At 31.4% G+C, this 14,716-nt stretch overlaps 1 protein-coding gene across 1 annotated transcript in view; it reads right to left on the bottom strand.

The window, feature by feature from the left end:
• The window catches only part of LOC136986986 (uncharacterized), a 461,301-nt gene extending 458,862 nt beyond the window's left edge, over nucleotides 1-2,439 (bottom strand). Inside the window, exons 1-2 of the mRNA XM_067284619.1 lie at nucleotides 2,355-2,439; nucleotides 1,428-1,496 (exon numbers count right to left, since the gene is read on the bottom strand). The gene's annotated coding sequence lies outside the window, so the exon portion shown is untranslated. The remainder of the gene's footprint in view (nucleotides 1-1,427; nucleotides 1,497-2,354) is intronic.
• Nucleotides 2,440-14,716: the final 12,277 nt, after the last annotated feature.

Raw genomic sequence — 14,716 nt, 5'->3', positions numbered from 1 at the left:
GAATAAATGTAAAAAATCTGATTGAAAAAAGGATGATCAGGTGATAAACAGAAAGGATGATTGAAAAGGACAGAAATCATATGATACATTACGTGCCAGATGATTTCTCTTACGTGCCACTTTGGGCACGCATGCCATAGGTTCGCCAGCCCTGGTCTAGGTCAAAGGTCGAGATTATTTTAAGGTTTAAATTATAAGCTGTTTCTAATGGGAAACCATACTTTTTATTACTGGAATAGGCAGAGAGATAGAAGTTACATTTTTTCATGACCTTATTACTTTGACCTTTAAAAGCATTCACTACTTTCAGCAAACAGAAGGACCCAGGAGTAATGATGTGGACTTAGTGGTTTTCCATTCCCTTTGAGGTGCTTATTTTCAGTGAGTCCCCTTGCTTCTCACTATCGCAGTGCTTGTTTTCGGTGAGTCACTTTACTTCTCACTATTGTTTGAGATGTTGGTTTCAGGTAAAAATTTTATAACAAATGTTCAAAATGTTGCTCTTCTACTTCGAGCAAGGCTCAAAATCATCACTCTTGAGATGACCTTCAGAGGTCAAATTTGGGGTACTCAAGGTCATGGCTGATTGTGAAATTTCCCGCTCTTTCCATTGCCAGGGTCAAAAATATGTGTTCCCATTGAAAAGACAGACTTGAGCCTCAAATGACCTAGAAGGTCAAGCTCAAAGTATCACATTTATTATCTTGGCTGTTTTATATAAGAAAGAAAAAGTACAGCCATCGGTTAAAATTTTTTCTACAGTTTTGGACTCATGGGTCCTTGAAATATCGAGAAATTCAAAAGAAACTTTAGGGCTTGTTCTACTTGTAGAAATGTTAGTGTGGAGTATGAGTATGTACAAGTACTGTACATAAAGATAACCTGAAATGGCCGAACACCTGAAAAACAGTGTTAAAAACCAAACAAATTCAATCAGAAGAGTGTTTTTTTAAACTCTCCAAGCAGCTGAGAGTCTGGCAGTTACTTTGATGTCAGCTACAAGAGTAAGTCCCTACATAACGTCGTGATCTAAAATACTTTCATGTATGATACAATTCTAAATTCCTGTTAATGAACGGTTAAGTAAAATGGATTAACATGCAAAACATCAACGAATCTAATATTGGTATTTTAAAATCGAATTTGCAAATGTAATGGGTAAGTTGCTTTATGAAACTGATTTAATATTTTAAAACAAACCACTTACTCTTATAAGGAATGTCTTCTTCATGTATAAAAATCCTCCGATATTCATACCAATTGGAAATCTTCCAAATCTCTTCATAAAGTTCAGGATTTAGAATAGAAAAAGACACTTCAACATGGACTCTATTCTAGTATAATAAGTCTAGCGGTAAAGAAAAGCCAATCTTAGTGCTCACAAGCTATTATGGACTCTATTGTTATAAGAAATAAAATCAACTTACCTTCAATTTGTATATAACAGGAAAGTTAACAGTAGAAAGGATATTACAATCACAGTAATTGCCGTAAACCTGCAACAAGAAGAAACCATTTTTTACTGACTAATATTAATTAAAAATATTAAATAGAACAATGAATATCAACCAACCGCTGCAGTAATTCTGGATAGTAGGTGAGCTGCTAAAAGGCATCCAAACAACGATAGAATGGAAACGATTATCCAAAATCTTTTCACAACTGGATCCAAATCAAATACGATTGCAATGAACAAACAAAAACACGTAATATAAATATAAAATCCGTAAGAAACGGGGAAAGGAATTTCTGCAGTTTCATTCAGTTTCTGAATGAAAAACCAAAAATGAAAGTGTTTGTGAATGACCTTTTCAAAATGATGAGCATTTCTGTTTAATTTGCCAACGATCTGAATGAATAAATACTTCAAACGCTCAAATGAATGGTGTAACAGAAACAATACCGTTATTATGAATAATGCAAAGCTGAGAAGAAAACTATTTGTGTATATAAACAAGACAGATAAATTAATATGACAGAAAAGAATCTCGAATAAAGAGACATTTGAGAAAGAAGGATAAAGATAGAAATCTGTATATAATATAGCACTTATAATGACAGTTAACCCACTGACAAATGTGACCATAGACAAAAGAAATATTTTTCTAGCGACACCATAATCGTCAGCATAAAGATATTCACTCGGATCCGGGAAGCTATTTCTTCGGAAAAAAATTAAAAAGAAAATGTAATATGCAATTACCATAACGGCAATTGATAGAATGAATATATTTGAATTTGACACTAATTTTAAGACCTCTTTACAAATAATATCAACGCTAAATATGGATAAAGAAAAGAGCAAGAGATTAAAAACAAGAAATATTTCGATAATGTAGTGATAGATTACATACAACTTAGATTCTAATTTTGTTTTCTCTAAATTCTTCTCTTCAATGTAACTAATCCCGGATATAAGAGAAATATTCTGGATAAAGTATAAATTCTCCGTGTGTGTAGGCTTCTGGTGCAGATCAGGCTACAACCTGATTTTTACCTGAGAAAGATTAGGATTTAGCCATGAGATATAGCTTTATAGAAGTGTTGGGTGGAATCTGTATAATAAAAATTATAATTATAAAGTCTAGAAAATCAATTTATGTAAATAATAGTGCATAAAGGCAGGGGAAAAAATGTAGTAGCCAAAAACCACGCTTGATGAAGAAATAGAGAGCCTTGGAAAGAGAGAATCCCTAGCACTAGGGCCGGTTCACTCTCTGTAGCTTCGCGGGGCCCAGGCATATTAGAGTTAGGGGTCTCATATAAGGCGTTGACTTCAAACATTTTTATTCGAGAGAAATTTTTAATGCCAGCTCTGGTGGGTTTTAATCCTTCACTGGATACGGAATTTACATTGCACAAAAATATATAAAAGGACCTTGCAAGTCACACTTTTCTAGGTTCCACACAACCTAAAATTGCCTCGAATTTATTACATGTAAACTAAATAGTAAATTAATTTAACAGAATTTTTTTAGATAAAATAAACCAATTATTGATGATTTTTATCGGTATTTTTTTACAGTTTTTAATTATTTAAAAGCGGGAGTTTACAATAATCTCTATCGATCGGGTTGAATGAATGTTATCAACATTCGATCGATAGAGATTATTAAGTATTTTATATAAATAAATAAATGTTATCATCCTCCATTTACCATGTAAAATACTTAGAAAGAATCTGGCAATATTGTTGCTAGACTTTCCCGGCATTTTGTGTTTTCATCTCTAATAATCGCTACTATTACACTGTTCAGATTGGTTCGGGAGATTTTACGGAAATGGGGCCATATCTCCCGAACCAACGATCCGATTTTCCTGAAATTTTCTATAAATATTTTTTCCTAATACGTAAAGCTCATTACAAAATTTCAGAAATTTCTGACAAAAAGCACAGGAGTTATTAAGCTTTAAAATGGGCGAACATACAGGAAAAAAAACTAATTTTGTTTGCATTTCTCGATGTTTCAAGCTCCCCTGAGTTCAAAAATGTAAAAATCTTTCGGGTGGTCCTTTTTTGACTAATCGCCATACTTTCTTCTGTTATATAACATTCAGAAAATTAAAATGAATAATAATAAAATACTAATTATAGTTATTAATATATTATTAGTTACATATGTATACAGTAAAACCTGCTTAAATCGGAATCGCATGGTACCGAATATTTTGTCCGGTTTAAACAGGTTTCTGTTTGAACGGGTGTTTATCACATAAAAAATCACTCCGTTTCGAAGAACTTTTCCCGTTTACGCAGGTTTCCGTTTTATACAGGTTTAACTGCATATTATAGTTAAATTTTAATACTAATTAATTAATATTCTTTAAAAATAGATAAATAATTAACTTAAAAACATATAATTCAATTTTTTAAGAGAATAAAATGAGAAAAAAATAAATATTTAACGCAAAATAAATTTATAATTTATTTTATTTTTTATTTTTATCGATTAATTTTGAAGGAAATTACACGCTTAGTAATTTCTAGTTAATGACGTTCAATACCATAAAATAAGGTCGAGTTTCTTAATATTTCACCAACAAAGAAATAAAAAATAAATAAATAAATTAGTTATGAAAATGAAACTTTTAACGGTTAACTGATTTTTAGACCATCCTGTACGCAAGTACATAGACATACGAGATATCCAAAAATCAGTTAACCGTTAAAAATACTTGCTTTTTATATATTTAAACGTGTGTCCGTTTTGGATAATTTTTATTAAATCTCATAATATAAAATATACCAATTAAGGCAGTTTTCATTTAAAATGTTTAACTGAATTTTGGGCCAGCCTTCATTATATTTAGATATAACTAATACAGATTTATAGACTTTAATTAACTGCTTCGTGACAATTATTTTAATAAAATTTATCTTAATATTTTATAAAATAAAATATAAACTTAATTTATAAATAATAAATATATAAAAATGTATATGTAAAATACTTAAATATGCATATTTAAATATATTATAAGTAATTAAATGCATTTTATTATTAATTACTCTTTTCCAGCGAACATTAGGCCAGTGACGTAGCTAGGTTTCTCCGGGCCCGGTGCGGAACCAGATTTGTGGGCCCCCGAAAAAAATTTTCGGTATTTTTTCGTGATTTTAGGACCCCCATGGACCTATCGTTTTCCAGGGGCCCGGTGCGGACCGCACCTCCCGCATTCCCCAGCTACGTCACTGCATTAGGCCTATTAGATACAAAGTGTAAGTAGAAAGTGTAGTTGTACAGTGAAAGCAAATATGGGTACAACAAAATATAATGCTGGATTGCTAAGAAAGTATTACAGGAGTTAGGCCCTCTTCCACCCTTTGGGCACTAAGAGGTTCTTATTTTTTTTTGGCATGTCCATTAGGGGTTCGTCCAGGACCTCAATGGCCCTCAATTTGGAGTTAATAAATTTCTAATTCAATTTGGGCCTAACTTCGGATTTTTCCATCATCGCAGTATGACGTAGACATATTTTAGCATGCATAATGCATATTTGAGATATTTTAATATGTATATATTATTAGTGCATACATCTAGTATTTTTACGATTTTAACGCATATAAATCTGACCCTTATTTATAACTTATATACAAAAATAAATAAGTTATTTATTTATATTTTTCTATAATACAGTATTACTAAAAACAATTAGAAGTTAAATAATAATAAAAAATTCAGCAATGAGTTGTAACTTTCCCAGCAAAACTTTTAAGATTGTGGTGGTGCCATCTGTTATGAGATTTTACTTTTAAAATCTTTTTACATTATTAATTATTTAAAACGGCAAAAAGCTTAATTTTAAGGGTAGGGATGAGTTTTATAAATAAATAAAAAAAATAACACAGAAGGAAATTGAAATGATAATAAGGAGTAAAATCATTAAGTCCGACACCATCCGACACCACTAGAAATATGATACGTGACACTCTCTATCTCCTTACCTCCTTGACCTTTAAATAACCAAATATAATAACATCAATGACCTTAAACGCACAAACCTTGCAAAATTTTGCACAAATTTCAGAAATTTTCGACAAAAGACACGGGAATTACTAAGCTTCAAAGTGAGTGAATAAAATTGTGCTTCCCAAACATACTAATAACCTTGTATACAGAAAAATCCCGCGAATTGTTTTGCATTTCTCGACGTTTCAAGGTCTCGAGTTCCAAAATTAAAAATATTGAAAGGTCACTTTCTTAACCGATCGCCATACTTTTCCTCTGTTACAGCCGGAAAAGTAAAAACTGGAATATTTCATATTATTTTCTTAATATTTCATCTGTAACTAATGATTTTCATTAATTATTGTTCAGATTATCTGTAAAAATAATTTATTATTAATAAACAATAAATATATATGATTATAAACGCATTGTGTAAGTTAATTAAGCGTCATTTATAGGTCATACGTGTGATTTGCGCAATTACTTATTGTATAAAAATGTTTTTTAATTTAAAATAAAATAAAATATTTTAAAATTTCATATAACTGTATAATACTAGCAATAAACTTTAATGTTAATCTGTTATATAAAGGACGTAGCCTAACTAGGACCAATGCAAAGGGGCTCTAATTAGCATGTACAAATGCACGTTAATCCATGTACTGGTGCGGATGAGCCACTAGCACCGTGGATGAAGAGTAAACTCTTAGATATTGTATGTATTGTACGTGTATATAAATGAGTTTGTCACATTTAAATCTTCTTCCTGCAGGCTACTTGCTTGATTTTTTCTTAATTGATTTATTTAAAAAGGTAATAGTGCCTGGGCTCCTTGGGCTCCTCCCTATTTAGGTTACTATATATTATATCTTCGTGGACCAAGGCAAATATGAATTAGGAGGCCCCATGTACAGTGTTGACTTCAGACATTTTTCTTCGAAGGAATGTTTTGGGAGAATTGCAAAATGGGCAATTGTCAGGGCTTCTATTGGCGGGGTCCCAGACAATTGCTCTTTTTGCCCATAGTATAGAGCGCTACTGCGTCCCTCTTTGTTTGGGCTTCTAAGTACTAGGGTTTCCTCCTGGTTAGGTTACTATGTACTTGAGCTTCACTCTATTAGGCTTGTATATACCAGGGCCCCTTCCTGGTTAGGCTGTTGATTTGATGATGACTATCATTTTACGTGTTACCTTATTTGCATTAATATTTTTATCTTTTCTTGACTATTTATAAATAAATTACATTTTTACGAATTAAGATGCTTATAATCAGATCCATAGAGGAGTGGATTCAACAGAATCATTTGGCTTTAGGCCCCAAACACAGAGAAGCCTCAAAATTTAATATTTTATGTTAAAAATACATTAAAAGAAAATTTAATTAATTAATTTTTTTGTTTATTGATTTTATTCACATAGCCTATAATTTATGGCTTGCAGAGTGAGACGAGGCCACTAGTCTGGGTCCTTTCTTATTTGTTTCAGCCTTTGTGTATATAAAAAACACTATTCAATAAGTGTAAATCTAATATACAGTGTAATTATCCATTTTATAATTTAAATATTAACATTAATTATTAAATATTTAATGTTATAAGAGAAAATTAACGTTGAAATAAAATTTTATTTTTAAGAATTATTGTTGAATATTCAGCTATGAAAATGCAAAATTAAAGATAAGTACAGTACTTTTATAAATTCTCATGAAGCTGTGTGATAGGAATTTTAATGAATAGTCTTTGCAGATTGCTCTGATCAATAATATATACTGTATATGTACAGTAATATAATACACTGTACAACATACAGTGTCTGTATGTACAGGGTGGTTAAAAGATCAGCTAATTTAAAAGCTCGATTCTTCAAATAATCCTAAAAATTACATCAAGTTAACAGACTTTTGAGCTATCTTATTTATAGCAGCTTTTATTAAATAATAAATTCAAATTGGTTTATCAAGATCTTATTTTTAGTTTTGTGTACCTTTAACAAGTAAATAATAAAATATTTAAAGCTTAACCCAGTATAAGAGGAAGTAGAAGTTGCATCAAGAAGAAATTGAACATGACATTAGTAAGGAAAAAATAGTTGTAATCCTACACGTTCCTTTTTTCATAAAGGGAGTTCTTATAAACTGTAGAAACGAATATTTACAGTGCTAGATTAATCTTAAATGGTCATAGCGATGAATTAAATTTTTATTTTATTTTATTATTTAAAATTAATATCGAATTATCTCATAACATATAATAAGTAAAAGAAATATTTCACTTACTATATATATCTTTAAGTGTGGGCGTCTTCAGAGGAGGTCAAACGGGGCACTTGTCTCCATTATTAAACTATATATATATATAATATATATATATATAATATTATTATTATATAGTTTAATTTGCTTCTTGTTTGGTTTAAATATTCTTAGTACATACAATATATATATATATATATATAATATATATATATATACATACATTAAAGCTTGTTCAAAAGCAAAACCTGCCAACGAGAGAAAAAATAATATTCGGTATCGTGTGAGTACGGTTTACATAGGTTTTACTGTATATATGTTTACGATATAATTCTACACTATACTACAACTAGGTAACTATCATATATATCTATTATATTCCAGATTTACTATATATGTAGGGTTATCCAAAAGTCTATTAACCACATTTTGTTTTGTGTTTCAGTACTGTAAACTGTTCAGTAATTGAATATTTAAGTGTTTAAATTTAGTCTTCACAACGGTTAATTGACTTTTGGACCATCCTTATTTTATAACTTATTAATATCAATATATTATTGGGCTGCAATTTTAAAATTGCAGACCTATACATTCTTCCTGTCGTCTGTCCTTTGTTGATCTTCGAGAACGGAGTTAGATAAAAGTCGAGACCAGATATACGTTTTGTTTATTTTTTTTCTTATTTTATATTCATTTTATTATATAAACCTGTAGCGTGTTCTTCTATTAAAGTCTTCATGTTTGCTGCATAATTATTAACAATTACAAAAATTTAAATTATTTCATTAACTCATTAAGTACGGAGTGGTATTTTTGAACATGTGACAGTTGATATTAGGGTGTGAAGATTTCTCTGAACAGATGAAAATCTAAACACCTCATGTACTGATTTAACTTCAAATCCAATTTTGAAGAATAGGCTTATATACAGAAGAATAAAGGAAAAAATTAAAGTTTGTGAGGTGAATAAAAACTTCATAATACAGTAGAGTGGAGGGGAGTGTATGGAATTTTCATATCCTCTCCTCTATTCTAATATACAGAAAACTTTTTTGACTAATCTTTAAGTTTCTTCTTCAATAAACAGTGTGATTAATGTTTTTTTAATGTATAAGCTCCTTAATTTTTAAATTCAATTTGTACAGCAATAATGAATTTTTAAAAGTTGATAATTCGTATATTTGCTTAATATATAAAATAGCAAAAACAAATTTATATCTTTTAATATTAAATTAAATAACAGCTGTAGAGAAAAATAATAAAGTATCTTCGTAATTTAATTAAATGCGACGTGACACATAAAAGTATTGCTTTAAATATTAGATTATTTAAAAAATCAATAGGCATTATGGCATATATATATCGATACTAGATCTTCATATGAGACGTAATCTAAGGTATTTTGAGCGGCAGTTGCAACATCTTTGAGTAAATCTGTCGCGTGAATACATAGCATAAAAGCATACAGTGCTTATATGCCACAATTCTCGATCATATCGCCGCATGTATATGCGCAAGAAAATATCTTATAAGATACTAAAGGTTTCTTTAATTGTGCCTAGTAGCCGAGTGGATAAAACTACTAAACCCCTGGCTAACCCATTGGTCGCAGGCTCTCATCTCATTAACCTGGTCAGGTGCAGTTTGCCAGATTTTTTCACATGTTTTACACCTATATAGAAGCCAGTTTTCTTGTAGAATATCCTGTAGCGAGTCATTCCCTTGGCAGAGTTTGCCTTATTCCATCAAGATCTTATTCTTTAAATTGTACGTTGTTCCACAGGAAAATATCTCTCTGCTATGATATTTTAATCACTTATTACCATGGTTTTATTCGCACATGGCAACACGACACATGAAAGATCTGCGGAAGGAATGCCTCCCGGGAGGTTTTTTATGAGAAACTGGATCTTATTTAGGGGTTATTAAAACACGCACATGTGTAGTCACAGGGCATATATGTGTTTGTGTTTTGAAAAATTGATTTCGTCACGACTTCGTGCGTGTTAAATGCTCGTCGTAAAGATCAAAATAAAAAATTGTCATAGAGATCAATGTAAATTGACAGCAATCGGAAACTCGATTGACATGTAGCACGCGACCAGCTTACAAATATTGGTCATTGCGCAAATCCACGACCGCCTACCAGTGTTCTGTAATGCTATGTACAGAACATTAGTAGGTGGTCTGTGAATAACACTACAGAACACTGCACCACGAGATACCAGTATTCTGGGCCGTGTTCAGTAACAAAATTCTTGCTAGGTCTATTTATGCTGCGATGTTGAACTCGTTTCTAACTACTGCTTGACTCCTCCCACCACTAGCTCCCTTTATTTATTCTTAGCTCCGTCCACTAAGCCACTCAGAATTCTAACTTAAGTGTTCTGCGTTACTGAACACGGCCCTGGTTTGCCTATGCGAAGTAGCAACATACCACGGGGTATCAGTGTTCTGAAGTGTTGTACACAAACCACTTGTACCTAGTGTACGTTGGTACATCGCATAAGCAAAACCCGAATCTTGACAGTCATATTTATTATTTAATAATTTCAGTGTTTATTCAGACTTCAATAAGATGATATGATTTTTAATGTGTTCTTATAATTTATAAAACTGTGTTTTTTCGAATTTATATAACTTAGTTCTTCTGAAAATAATAGAATTGTTTCTGTATTCATTACACAGACATTCTCTTCTGATCAGTGGCATCGGTCTACGAGATATAATATCAGATGAATGACAGGATATAATTAATAAAATATTTTTACTAAACACATCCCGTCACGCGGTTAAATTGTCTTCTCGATGCTAGCGTTTCTCAAACAGTATAATTCAGTTTTGTATTATCTCGTTAATTAAAATCTCAAAAAATTATAGGAAGAATCATTTAATCAAAAAAGACTCACTATATTTATCTAAAGTCTATTTATAAACTAGTTTTTTAAGCTTAATATTATTACACAAATTATATTTTCATTATTATTATAAACTTTTTCGCCCTTAGAATCAGGCTTAATGGAAATCCTCCATTGTGTTAGACACGTGAAGAAAACCACGTGGCCAGCTCGTTTGGCACTGGTTAGGCTCAAACAAGGGTTCGAACCCGCAACCGGTATTCAGTGGTTTTATCCACTGGCGAGCACCCTACTGATGTAGGACCTCCGAGGTTGAATCCGTATGAGGAATTTTTAAATTTTTTCTAATGAGGTTAAAGCAGAAAGTGAAATTTATACAAATACTAAGAAATATTTTCGATTTTATATTGTAAAGTTTAATCTAGATATTAAATTACATAAATTTAACATTTCACAAAGGTGAACATTTCATTCTCTTGCGTTTTATTAGTAAATATAAGTGTTACAGGTGTTCTTTTAGTGCATTCAACAGATGTTAAATGAGAAAATGCCTTTAAAAAAATGCTAATTATTTTTTTATTTTAGTAAAAATCTGTGATTCTTTTTGCATGAATTATTATAAAATAATTTCGTTAAACTAAAAATAATTTATTCACTTGTTATTAGATTTAATATAAGTGAATAAATTCATATAAATAATATAAAGTTTACAGTTTATAGCAAATTGTATGAGTCTCGTGATTAAATTCAGGCCTGTAGAAAATACAAAAGATTGTGGGCCTATCTCAAAATGGCTCTACTGGATAATAGCTGAAAGACAAGTCCCCACATTATAGCCTTTTGTATAAAAAATATGAGTGTTGTAAATTAAAATTTCTTTTGATAAAATAATTTTTAAAAGTCTGTCTTTATTTGTTTTACTAAGGAGTAAGAAGTTGCATTTGTAACTTCTTATTCCCTTCCAAAGATATAGGTTATTAAGGCCTGACTGTAAGAGATGCCTATTAAGAGCCTGGATCTAATTAGGCACTGCTATATTTTATAACAATAATACTTTATATTTTAGGAAGAAATTATGGATTTTAAAGCTAATTATTTAATGTAACACTCATTAAAAACCCAAAATTTCATTTCAAAATATAAAATCAATATTATAAAATTATAAAAACATTTCTTTAATCTGTATATAAATCAAATTTATTATTTTCAATGTAAGAATTTTAAATATTTAATAACCTGTTATTTTTTAATATAAAGTATCTTATATATATTTTATTAGAATCTGAGACATTTTGAAATTGGTTTAATTCAATAATTTAAGACAAGGATAAGATTTAAAGAGTGAAAATTTTGAATTTTTTAGTGAGTAATAAGTTAATGCAACATTGAAGAGGAACTTACAATTGTTATCACTTCCCCTTTACTGGGAGGGAATGGTTACAACAAAGGAAACTTTTAAGAAAAGGAGGTGCTTTAGGATGAATTGGATAGTAAATTGAAACAAATTGAGCAACATATTACAAGAAAAATGATACAAATGTTGTTATTTCTCAATATAAAATTCATTAAAAAAATATATATTTTTAGTGTATAGAAATATTAAAGTTATTTAAATGAATCAACAAACAAGAAATTTACTAGACTTTGTATACAAGTGGGAGGGGGCCAAAAGCGTCTTAGAAACTGTCTAATTAATGGACAATCCCTTATAAAATATTATATCTTTTGTTAATCATCGGTATTTCCGGGATGGTAACTTCAATTCATGATAGAGATAATGGAAAGTAGGGCAGCTCGCTTTACGTCGGCACGTTTCACCAAGAGCCAATTAAGTCGTAAAGCGAGGGTATAATAAATTTGAATAAATGTACTTTTTCACAATTAAACTTATGTAATTTTATTACTTAATAAATATCGTAATTAAAATAAAAATATTATAGACTTTTCCATTTATTTTTAATTCATAAATGATAATAAATTTCAAATTAAAATGTATTAAAATATTCCAAAATAAACAAAATGGTTAATTTTAGTGTACATTGTATATTAATTAAAATAGTATGCTTAATTAATTATTAAATTTAATTACGTTGAAATATTTATTAAAAATTAAATAATTTATTGATTAAATAAATTATACAACTAGTTATAATTAAAATTTTAGTTTAAAAAACAAATAGGAAAAAAATTAGGAAAATTTTGAAATTGCCCCTCGCTCCTCCCTGAAGGAGGATGGGCCAGGCTTTAGTTTTACGACATTAAAAAGGCTCCTCGAAAATGTAATGCCATAAAAATCTGCTTAAAAGAACCGATATTTTTAACAAATTACATAATATACAATGATTTATAAATACGTTAATTTTAGTCTTCGTTGTACAAAATATAGTTAAGCAGCGTAAACGTAGGCAAAGATACTCGTCCTAACCGCATCGCGGATATTCTATTTCCCAGTACATAAAGTGACCAATTTACATTCTCTTATTCCGCTGTCGAGTAAGAACCGTAAAAACGCGTCAAAGATAGTTTGAGTTTATCTTTCACCACACTGCCGCCGTTATTGTGGGCTTGGTCAAGCCCGTCTCTATGGAAGGAGTTATTAATTCAAGGAAGCCTATGAGGATTTCTAAGGTTCCGGTTCCGATTCCTCTAATTGGATTCCTGCCTGCCGGCACTAAAGGACATATTCCGATATCCATCGTGAGTTTAAGCTCTTGATAAATATGGAACAAACTTCAGATAGATAATGAGTTAGGGCCTGATTTATCGGTCAACCATTTATCATATTTCTGAACCTGTTCGGACTCGAACCCGGAATCTTCCGGAGTGAGAGTTAATGCCGTTATCATGTAAATCACGCAGTCATCAACTCGAATATGAGAACTGAAAACTGGTAGACTAATAATTTAACACCAACAACCGTTAACTGAATGTTTTTTTTTTTTTTTTTTTTAACTCTTTCCTCCCTGTGGGCACTAAGAGGGCCTCTTTTAGTAGGCCCATTATGGATTCGGCCAGGCCCACAATGGGGCGACCGGGTGGTGAGGGACGGGGCCCGACATATCCGAACGGACCACCCCCCGAGAAATTCCTGGGGATTAATCGACCCGTTCGGATTCGATCCCGGGTCCCCCAGAGCGGTAGGCTGCCACCTTTACCGCTCGGCCATCCGGCCGACTAACTGAATGTTTAGGAATGTTTTACTACGTGCGAACGTATACAAAAAGCATTACTAAAATAGCATGTAAAATCATCTGAATGCTTAGACAATGTAAGGACACGCATGCTTTGGGACACCCGATAAAGACTATGGGATGTTCGAGTTGCTAAGGTGGCAGCCTACTGCTTTGGGAGATCCGGAACCGAATCAGGACGGTTTGAAATATTCCAGGGAATTTTTCTGGGGCTAACGACAGTGGCGTAGCGTGGGTGTCAGCCGCCCGGGGCGGAGGAAAATTTCGCCGCCTCCTTATTTAGGTATTATTATTATTTATTGTGAAATTTTGCCGACTCCTTAAAGTGCCGCCCGGGGCGGGCCGCCCCTGCAGCACCCACTACGCTACGCCACTGGCTAACCATTTAGGTATGTTGAGCGGGAAACCCGACATACCCGGATGGATATACCCGCCCAACACACGGCCGCCCCGTTGTGGACCTAGTTGAATCCATAATGGGCTTACTAAAAAGGCCTTTACCGCTCGGCCATCCGGCCGCCTTAGACGAGAAGAGTTTAAAAACCCACCCTAAAAAATTGATTTAAGAAAAAATTTTAATTATTTTTTATATCTTTCATCCTAAAAAATCCATAAATATATTTAAAATATAATGTACGGATATTTATTTAATTAATCTCTAATTCTTTGTATATTTTTCCCTCTGGTGGTCAGATCAAACTTACGTTTAATGACTGACGTAATACATTTTTTAATATAATTTTAATTTCTGTAAAATTATTTTAAAAATTATCCTAAAAAATAAAGAATAGTAAAAAATATTATAAATAAAAAAAACTTTTCTGAAAAATTACGTACTATACGTTACAGAAATACCGAATAGGTAATACCGAATACGTTCGTCACTACATAAATAACGAAATTACGCGTAAAGTACGAAACAAATAAACAATCTACGTATTTATATAATTAATAAATAATTACGAA

The sequence above is a fragment of the Centruroides vittatus genome, unplaced genomic scaffold, assembly GCF_030686945.1.
Source record: "Centruroides vittatus isolate TY-2023 unplaced genomic scaffold, ASM3068694v2 scaffold_1431, whole genome shotgun sequence".
Lineage (NCBI taxonomy): Eukaryota > Metazoa > Arthropoda > Arachnida > Scorpiones > Buthidae > Centruroides > Centruroides vittatus.
Note: the sequence above shows the minus strand (reverse complement) of the source record. Positions and strands in the feature narration are given on the sequence as shown.